The 10,642-nt window shown below is 38.5% G+C and overlaps 1 pseudogene; it reads left to right on the top strand.

Annotated features, from left to right (window-relative positions):
* Nucleotides 1-5,623: 5,623 nt before the first annotated feature.
* LOC111539592 lies at nt 5,624-6,762 on the top strand (annotated as a pseudogene).
* Nucleotides 6,763-10,642: the final 3,880 nt, after the last annotated feature.

The raw sequence follows: 10,642 nt of genomic DNA, 5'->3' as shown, positions 1-10,642 counted from the left end.
GGTGCACTCGCTGTTCAGCAATATTCTATCTTCTGCAACCTCTGCTGCTGATACCCAGACAAACAGGGTCTGGAGTGGACCTCAATCAATCTCCAACAGACCTATAGCTGAGGGTCCTGACTGTCAGAAGGAAAACTATCAAACAGGAAGGACACCTATACCAAAACCCCATCAGTACGTCACCATCATCAAAGACCAGAGACAGATAAAACCACAAAGATGGGGAAAAAGTAGGGCAGAAAAGCTGGAAATTCAAAAAATAAAAGCGCATCTCCCCCTGCAAAGGAGCACAGCCCATCGCCAGCAACGGATCAAAGTTGGTCAGAGAATGACTTTGACGAGATGAGAGGAGAAGGCTTCAGTCCATCAAACCTCTCAGAGCTAAAGGAGGAATTACGTACCCAGTGCAAAGAAACTAAAAATCTTGAAAAAAGAGTGGAAGAATTGACAGCTAGACTAATTAATGCAGAGAAGGTCATAAACGAAATGACAGAGATGAAAACCATGACACGAGAAATACGTGACAAATGCACAAGCTTCAGTAACCGACTCGATCAACTGGAAGAAAGAGTACCAGTGATGGAGGATCAAATGAATGAAATGAAGTGAGAAGAGAAACCAAAAGAAAAAAGAAGAAAAAGAAATGAACAAAGCCTGCAAGAAGTATGGGATTATGTAAAAAGACCAAATCTACGTCTGATTGGGGTGCCTGAAAGTGAGGGGGAAAATGGAACCAAATTGGAAAACACTTTTCAGGATATCATCCAGGAGAACTTCCCCAACCTAGCAGGGCAGGCCAACATTCAAATTCAGGAAATACAGAGAACGCCACAAAGATACTCCTCCAGAAGAGCAACTCCAAGACACATAATTGCCAGATTCACCAAAGTTGAAATGAAGGAAAAAATCTTAAGGGCAGCCAGAGAGAAAGGTTGGGTTACCCACAAAGGGAAGCCCATCAGACTGACAGCAGATCTCTCGGCAGAAACTCTACAAACAGAAGAGAGTGGGAGCCAATATTCAACGTTCTTAAAGAAAAGAATTTTAAACCCAGAATTTCATATCCAGCCAAACTAAGTTTCATAAGTGAAGGAGAAATAAAATTCTTTACAGATAAGCAAATGCTTAGAGATTTTGTCACCACCAGGCCTGCCTTACAAGAGACCCTGAAGGAAGCCCAAACATGGAAAGGAACAACCGGTACCAGCCATTGCAAAAATATGCCAAAATGTAAAGACCATCGAGGCTAGGAAGAAACTGCACCAACTAATGAGCAAAATAACCAGTTAATATCATAATGGCAGGATCAAGTTCACACATAACAATATTAACCTTAAATGTTAATGGACTAAATGCTCCAATTAAAAGACACAGACTGGCAAACTGGATAAAGAGTCAAGACCCATCAGTCTGCTGTCTTCAGGAGACCCATCTCACATGCAGAGACATACATAGGCTCAAACTAAAGGGATGGAGGAAGATCTACCAAGCAAATGGAGAACAAAAAAAAGCAGGGGTTGCAATCCTAGTCTCTGATAAAACAGACTTTAAACCATCAAAGATCAAAAGAGACAAAGAAGGCCATTACATAATGGTAAAGGGATCAATTCAACAGGAAGAGCTAACTATCCTAAATATATATGCACCCAATACAGGAGCACCCAGATTCATAAAGCAAGTCCTTAGAGACTTACAAAGAGACTTAGACTCCCATACAATAATAATGGGAGACTTCAACACTCCACTGTCAACATTAGACAGATCAACGAGACAGAAAGTTAACAAGGATATCCAGGAATTGAACTCATCTCCGCACCAAGCGGACCTAATAGACATCTATAGAACTCTCCACCCCAAGTCAAAAGAATATACATTCTTCTAAGCACCACGTCACACTTATTCCAAAATTGACCACATAATTGGAAGTAAAGCACTCCTCAGCAAATGTGAAAGAACAGAAATTATAACAAACTGTCTCTCAGACCACAGTGCAATCAAACTAGAACTCAGGACTAAGAAACTCAATCAAAACCACTCAACTACATGGAAACTGAACAACTTGCTCCTGAATGACTACTGGGTATATAACGAAATGAAAGCAGAAATAAAGATGTTCTTTGAAACCAATGAGAACAAAGATACAACATAACAGAATCTCTGGGACACATTTAAAGCAGTGTGTAGAGGGAAATTTATAGCACTAAATGCCCACAAGAGAAAGCAGGAAAGACCTAAAATTGACACTCTAACATCACAATTAAAAGAACTAGAGAGGCAAGAGCAAACACATTCAAAAGCTAGCAGAAGGCAAGAAATAACTAAGATCAGAGCAGAACTGAAGGAGATAGAGACACAAAACCCCTCCAAAAAAATCAATGAATCCAGGAGTTGTTTTTTTGAAAAGATCAACAAAATTGACAGACCACTAGCAAGACTAATAAAGAAGAAAAGAGAGAGGAATCAAATAGACGCAATAAAAAATGATAAAGAGGATATCACCACCGAACCCACAGAAATACAAACTACCATCAGAGAATACTATAAACACCTCTACGCAAATCAACTAGAAAATCTAGAAGAAATGGATAATTTCCTGGACACTTACACTCTCCCAAGACTAAACCAGGAAGAAGTTGAATCCCTGAATAGACCAATAGCAGGCTCTGAAATTGAGGCAACAATTAATAGCCTACCCACCAAAAAAAGCCCAGGACCAGATGGATTCACAGCTGAATTCTACCAGAGGTACAAGGAGGAGCTGGTACCATTCCTTCTGAAACTATTCCAATCAATAGAAAAAGAGGGAATCCTCCCTAACTCATTTTATGAGGCCAGCATCATCCTGATACCAAAGCCTGGCAGAGACACAACAAAAAAAGAGAATTTTAGACCAATCTCCCTGATGAACATCGATGCAAAAATCCTCAATAAAATACTGGCAAACCGGATTCAGCAGCACATCAAAAAGCTTATCCACCATGATCAAGTGGGCTTCATCCCTGGGATGCAAGGCTGGTTCAACATTCGCAAATCAATAAACGTAATCCAGCATATCAACAGAACCAAAGACAAGAACCACATGATTATCTCAATAGATGCAGAAAAGGCTTTTGACAAAATTCAACAGCCCTTCATGCTAAAAACGCTCAATAAATTCGGTATTGATGGAACGTACCTCAAAATAATAAGAGCTATTTATGACAAACCCACAGCTAATATCATACTGAATGGGCAAAAACTGGAAAAATTCCCTTTGAAAACTGGCACAAGACAGGGATGCCCTCTCTCACCACTCCTATTCAACATAGTGTTGGAAGTTCTGGCTAGGGCAATCAGGCAAGAGAAAGAAATCAAGGGTATTCAGTTAGGAAAAGAAGAAGTCAAATTGTCCCTGTTTGCAGATGACGTGATTGTATATTTAGAAAACCCCATCGTCTCAGCCCAAAACCTTCTTAAGCTGATAAGCAACTTCAGCAAAGTCTCAGGATACAAAATCAATGTGCAAAAATCACAAGCATTCTTATACACCAGTAACAGACAAGCAGAGAGCCAAATCAGGAATGAACTTCCATTCACAATTGCTTCAAAGAATAAAATACCTAGGAATCCAACTTACAAGGGATGTAAAGGACCTCTTCAAGGAGAACTACAAACCACTGCTCAGTGAAATCAAAGAGGACACAAACAAATGGAAGAACATACCATTCTCATGGATAGGAAGAATCAATATCGTGAAAATGGCCATACTGCCCAAGGTTATTTATAGATTCAATGCCATCCCCATCAAGCTACCAATGAGTTTCTTCACCGAATTGGAAAAAACTGCTTTAAAGTTCATATGGAACCAAAAAAGAGCCCGCATTGCCAAGACAATCCTAAGTCAAAAGGACAAAGCCGGAGGTGTCACGCTACCTCACTTCAAACTATACTACAAGGCTACAGTAACCAAAACAGCATGGTACTGGTACCAAAACAGAGATATAGACCAATGGAACAGAACGGAGCCCTCAGAAATAATGCCACACATCTACAACCATCTGATCTTTGACAAACCTGACAAAAACAAGAAATGGGGAAAGGATTCCCTATTTAATAAATGGTGCTGGGAAAATTGGCTAGCCATAAGTAGAAAGCTGAAACTGGATCCTTTCCTTACTCCTTATATGAAGGTTAATTCAAGATGGATTAGAGACTTAAATGTTAGACCTAATACCATAAAAACCCTAGAAGAAAATCTAGGTAGTACCATTCAGGACATAGGCATGGGCAAGGACTTCATGTCTAAAACACCAAAAGCAATGGCAGCAAAAGCCAAAATTGACAAATGGGATCTAATTAAACTAAAGAGCTTCTGCACAGCAAAAGAAACTACCATCAGAGTGAACAGGCAACCTACAGAATGGGAGAACATTTTTGCAATCTACTCATCTGACAAAGGGCTAATTTCCAGAATCTACAAAGAACTCAAACAAATATACAAGAAAAAAAAACAAACAACCCCATCCAAAAGTGGGCAAAGGATATGAACAGACATTTCTCAAAAGAAGACATTCATACAGCCAACAGACACATGAAAAAATGCTCATCATCACTGGCCATCAGAGAAATGCAAATCAAAACCACAATGAGATACCATCTCACACCAGTTAGAATGGCAATCATTAAAAACTCAGGAAACAACAGGTGTTGGAGAGGATGTGGAGAAATAGGAACACTTTTACACTGTTGGTGGGATTGTAAACTAGTTCAACCATTATGGAAAACAGTATGGCAATTCCTCAAAGATCTAGAACTAGATGTACCATATGACCCAGCCATCCCACTACTGGGTATATACCCAAAGGATTATAAATTATGCTACTACAAAGACACATGCACACGTATGTTTATTGCGGCACTATTCACAATAGCAAAGACTTGGAATCAACCCAAATGTCCATCAGTGACAGACTGGATTAAGAAAATGTGGCACATATACACCATGGAATACTATGCAGCCATAAAAAAGGATGAGTTTGCGTCCTTTGTAGGGACATGGATGCAGCTGGAAACCATCATTCTTAGCAAACTATCACAAGAAGAGAAAACCAAACACCGCATGTTCTCACTCATAGGTGGAAACTGAACAATGAGTTCACTTGGACTCGGGAAGGGGAACATCACACACTGGGGCCTATCATGGGCAGGGGGGAGGGGGGAGGGATTGCACTGGGGAGTTATACCTGATATAAATGATGAATTGATGGGTGCTGACGAGTTGATGGGTGCAGCACACCAACATGGCACAGGTATACATATGTAACAAACCTGCACGTTATGCACATGTACCCTAGAACTTAAAGTATAATAAAAAATAATAAAAAAAAAAGAAATAGAATAGGTAAATTAGACTTCATCAAAATTCAAATCTTTTGTGTTTGTAAGATACCACAAAGGAGGTAAAAAGGCAACCTACAGAATGGGAGAAAAATTTTGCTAGTAAAATATTTGATGTTTTTACCTAGAATATATGAAGAATATTTATAACTCAATTATTTAAAAAAGACAGATAATATAATTTTTAAAAGTAGAAAGCATCTGAGTAGACATTTCTCCAAAAAATATATACAAATGGATAGAACCCATGGACATGGTGAACCAGGTTATCAAGTGCAAGGCTGCAGTTGCCTGGGAGGCTGGAAAGCCTCTCTCCATAGAGTAGATAGAGGTGGCACTCCCAAAGGCTCATGAAGTTCGAATCAAGATTGTTGCCACTGTGGTTTGCCATACTGACACCGATATCCTGAGCAGAGCTGATCCTGAGGGTTGTTTTCCAGTGATCTCGGGACATGAAGGTGCTGGAATTGTGCAAAGTGTTGGCGAGGGAGTTACTAAGCTGAAGGCGGGTGACACTGTCATCTCACTTTATATCCCACAGTGTGGAGAATGCAAATTTTGTCTAAATCCTAAAACTAACCTTTTCCAGAAGATAAGAGTCACACAAGGGAAAGGATTAATGCCAGATGGTGCCAGCAGATTTACTCGCAAAGGAAAGACAATTTTACATTACATGGGAATCAGAACATTTTCTGAATACGCAGTTGTGGCTGATAATCTCTGTTGCTAAAATAGATCCTTTAGCACCTTTGGATAAAGTTGGTATCCTAGGTTGTGGCATTTCCACTGGTTATGGTCCTGCTGTGAACAATGCAAAGGTGGAGCCTGGCTCTGTTTGTGCCGTCTTTGGCCTGGGAGGAGTTGGATTGGGAGTTACCATGGGCTGCAAAGTGACTAGTGCATTGCAGATCATTGGTGTGGACATCAATAAAGATAAATTTGCAAGGGCCAAAGAGCTTGGAGCCACTGAATGTATTAGCCCTCAGGATTTTAGTAAACCAACCCAGGAAGTGCTCGTTGAGATGATGAGCACTGATGGAGGAGTGGACTATTCCTTTGAATGTACTCGTAATGTGAAGATCATGAGAGCAGCACTTGAGGCATGTCACCAGGGCTGGGGCATCAGTGTGGTGGTTGGAGTAGCTGCTTCAGGTGAAGAAATTGCCACTCATCCATTCCAGCTGGCAACAGGTCACACATGGAAAGGCATTGCCTTTGGAGGATGGAAGAGTATAGAAAGTGTCCCAAAGGTGGGCGTCTGAATATATGTCCAAAAAGATAAAAGCTGATGAATTTATGACTCACAATCTCTCTTTTGATGAAATTAACAAAGCCTTTGAACTCATGCATTCTGGAAAGAGCATTCAAACTGTTGTCAAGATTTAATTCCAAAGAGAAAAATAATGTTCATTTTGTCATATCTGATGGGAGCAGCCTAACAGGCAGGGAGAAGCTTCTCCAAGCTCACAGCCTCGCAGACCTTCAGCAGCTACTCCAGAGAATGGTGTGATGTGTGGTATTCATGAATTTCTGTAATCAAGGACAAGGATAATTTAATCATGAACATGTTTTCTGGACCATCCTCCACATAAATAATTGCTAACTCATTAAGGAATATTTTAACATAATAAAAGTAATTTCTACCAAAAAAAAAAAAAAGGTATACAAATGGCCAATAAGCACACAAAAATGTGTCCAGGGTGGGCATGATGGCTCATGCTTGTACTCCCAGCACTTTGGGAGGCCTAGATGGTGGATCACCAGAGGTCAGGAGTTCGAGACCTGCCTGACCAACATGGAGTAACTCTACTTCTACTGAAAATACAAAATTAACCAGGCATGGTGGTGCATGCCGGTAATCCCAGATACTTGGGAGACTGAGTCAGGAGAATCGCTTGAACCTGGGAGGCAGAGATTGCAGTGAGCTGAGATTGTGCCATTGCACTCCAGCCTGGGCAACAAGAACAAAACTCTGTCTCAAATAAATAAATAAATAAATAAATACACTTTCAAAAAGTGTCCAATGTCATTAGCCATTAGGGAAATGCAAATCAAAACCGCAACAAGATACTATTTCACATTCATGAGATTGACTAAAATTAAAAAGACAGATAATAACAAGTGTTGGTTAAGATGCGGAGAAAGTCTATTCCTCATATTACTGGTGGGAATGCAAAATGGTGCAGACACTTTTCAAAACTATCTAGAAATTCATCCTAAGGTTAACATTTGAGTTAACATAGAGTTAACATTTGACCCAGCAATTCTACCTCTAGGTATATACCTAAGAAGAATGAAAATATATGTCCACATGAAAACTTGGACATAAATGCATATGATGCCATTATTCATAATAGCAAAAAAGGGGTAAATTCCCAGATATCCATCAATTTATGAATGAATAAATACAATGTCACATATCCACACAATGGAATAGTATCTGGCAATAAAAAGGAGGTATTGATACTTGCTACAACATGGATGAATCTCAAAACTTTGTACTAAGTGAAAGAAGCTATCACAAAAGACCATATATTATTGCATTTATAAGAAATGTCCAGAAGAGCCAAATCTATAGAAGCAGAAAGTAGATTAGTGCTTGCCTGATACTGGGGAGAACCGGAGAGTAACTGTTAAAGAATATGAAGTTCCTTTTTGGGATGATGACAATCACCCCAAATATTTTAAATTGACTTTGGTGATGTTTATACAACTCTGCAAATACACTAAAAACCATTGAATTGAATACTTTAAATTATGAACTCTATGGTATGTGAATTATGTCTCAATTGCGCGATTCCAAAATAAAACAATGTAAATGTGTTTCAGATATTTCAATGACAGTCTGAATAGTTTCTTTTCCATGAGGAAAGAAAAACTAGATGCAAAGTATGAAGAGATTATCAAAAGATACCATCCTAAAAATAGAAATGTCATGACAGCTGAATTACTCTAGGGAAAGTTTGCAATTTTTTCAAAAAGTAACATCATCTAACATGTTAATTTATTCTCCTTATTAAATAGGTTTATGATATAAACAAAGGCATTAAAAATGTTTTATGACATTTATCTGTCTTAGCTAGGGTTTCATAAATTTTTCATTAACTATAAATAGGGCTGGCCAAATTGTTCAGAAGATGCAAAAAAGAATCTATCATCACTTATAGAAAAAGTTCAAATGTAATGGTCTTCTGACTGGATCTTAGAAATCATTTTACCATGCAATATGCATCACATTGGGAAACTTGGTGGAATTTAGGGGTCAAAACAAAACAAACAAACGAAAAAGTTAGAAGAGCATGACAACAAGAACAAAGAAAATGATATAAATTGGAAGAGGCTGTAAGAAACACAGAGGGGATAATTATAAAAGTTGTATAGCACCACCCACTAGACCAAAAAAAGAAAAGAAAAACCAAAAGGAAAAAAAAAAAAAAAAGTCTAGCTGCTACTGGCAAGCTATGAAACAATGAAGAAACATATTTTCCAACATACTCATATGCATGAAAGACAATAACACTATCCCATCTGTGATCTGTTATGTCATATGGCAATGTCGTAGTTATTCTGGGTTTGGAGAGGGCTCCCTCAACAGATACACCTACAACCTGCCCCACAACACATTGTCCTGAGGTAGAAGAAGTACATTAGAACTCAAACGGCGTTCTTTTTCATATACAGCCATATACTGGAAAAGAAACAACAGATTGAAGTAAGTAGAAATGGAGATGTTAGTAGGTGATAAAGACCACAAAAATCACGAATTAACATTTATGTAATCACAAAGCATAATATAATGTAATCGGTTATAATATATTGATTGTACCTGACAACTGGGGACACTTTTATAGTTTTCAAAATGTTTCCAACTCCCTCATTAGATTCACTCTCACCTAAAAAGCAAAGCTGAGCATTTTACAGATAACGCAAAGAAGGCTTAGACAGTTCAATTACGCTTCTGAAACTGGAGTGGGAGTACCCATGTATGAGGAATGATGCCAGTGGGAAATGCAATGCTATATGAGGAAAACGGAAAGATGAAGCATTTTCTTAGAGCTTTATTTCTGCATCAATACAAATAGAGTCTTTTCTGGTTCAAGGGGTGTGCGTGTGTGTGTGTGTGTGTTTATATCATGCAATATAATTTATTGTTTAATAACAAATACATATGTATCACAATTTCAACTATTTTATACATATATATATATATTCCAACATATACATATGTATTTCTCCAATTCCATCACGAGCTCCCAAGTCAAAGCAGCATGGTCTCCTAAAGCAGAGCCTCTTTAATCTCTTTCCTTCACTCTTGCTGCCTCCCATTTCAGTCTCTTTCTCATGTAGCAGGCAGAGTGATGTTCAACTTGTGAGTTAAATGAACGCACATCTCTGTTCAACATCATCCAATATCTTCCTATCTAACTCAGAGTCAAATCCAAAGTTCTTAAAATGACCTGAAGTTTTATACCATATGGATCTCTGATAATGTTGTGACCTCAGTTCCTATCCTTCAGTCCTCTCCAACCTCCAATTATGATCCTCATATATATCCTCAATGTTCTCACCTTGGTACCTTGTCACCATTCCCTCTACCAAAAATACTCTTTCCTCTCATATCCACGTGGTTCTCTACCTCACTTTATCTGAAATGCTTTCCCTGAGCCCCCTATCTAAATACTAGACAGACAAAAACAATTCTTTAATTTGTTTTATTTATATGACTTAGAACTATCTGAAACTATCATTTATCTATATCTTATCCATGTCTGTCTCCACTGCTAGAAATAAGCTCCATGTGGGCAGGCCTTTGGTCTCTTTTGTTCACTGCTTTATCCTCAAAGCTTAAAATTATTCTTGAAACAAAATGGCATTAAATACATTTTTATTAAATGAATGAATGACAAGCAATAATAACAATACAAAATGATAGGAATTATATCTCTTATTCTGCTTCTTACAACAACACTCATTGGTAGAAATATTTAATCTCATTTTTACAGCCAAATTCAGGCTCAGAAAGGTTATGTTGTACACCTAACAACTCAGAGCTCTATAGCTCAATTTTTACTCAGATTTGAATCTGATATCACTGACACCTGTTTTCAAGTCATTTCTTTAAGCCCTGAGGTTCTTTGGAGGTTCCCTGTGGGCTGCTGTCATCCTTAAGCAAAGGGCTAGTCATCCTTAACCAAAGGGCTAGCTGTAGGGTTTCAGGTTCAATGGCCACCATTTCAGTCAAGTGTCTGATTCTTCTTTAAGATAT

Source organism: Piliocolobus tephrosceles, chromosome 1, assembly GCF_002776525.5.
Source record: "Piliocolobus tephrosceles isolate RC106 chromosome 1, ASM277652v3, whole genome shotgun sequence".
Taxonomy (NCBI): domain Eukaryota; kingdom Metazoa; phylum Chordata; class Mammalia; order Primates; family Cercopithecidae; genus Piliocolobus; species Piliocolobus tephrosceles.
This window is presented reverse-complemented; position numbering and strand designations above follow the sequence as displayed.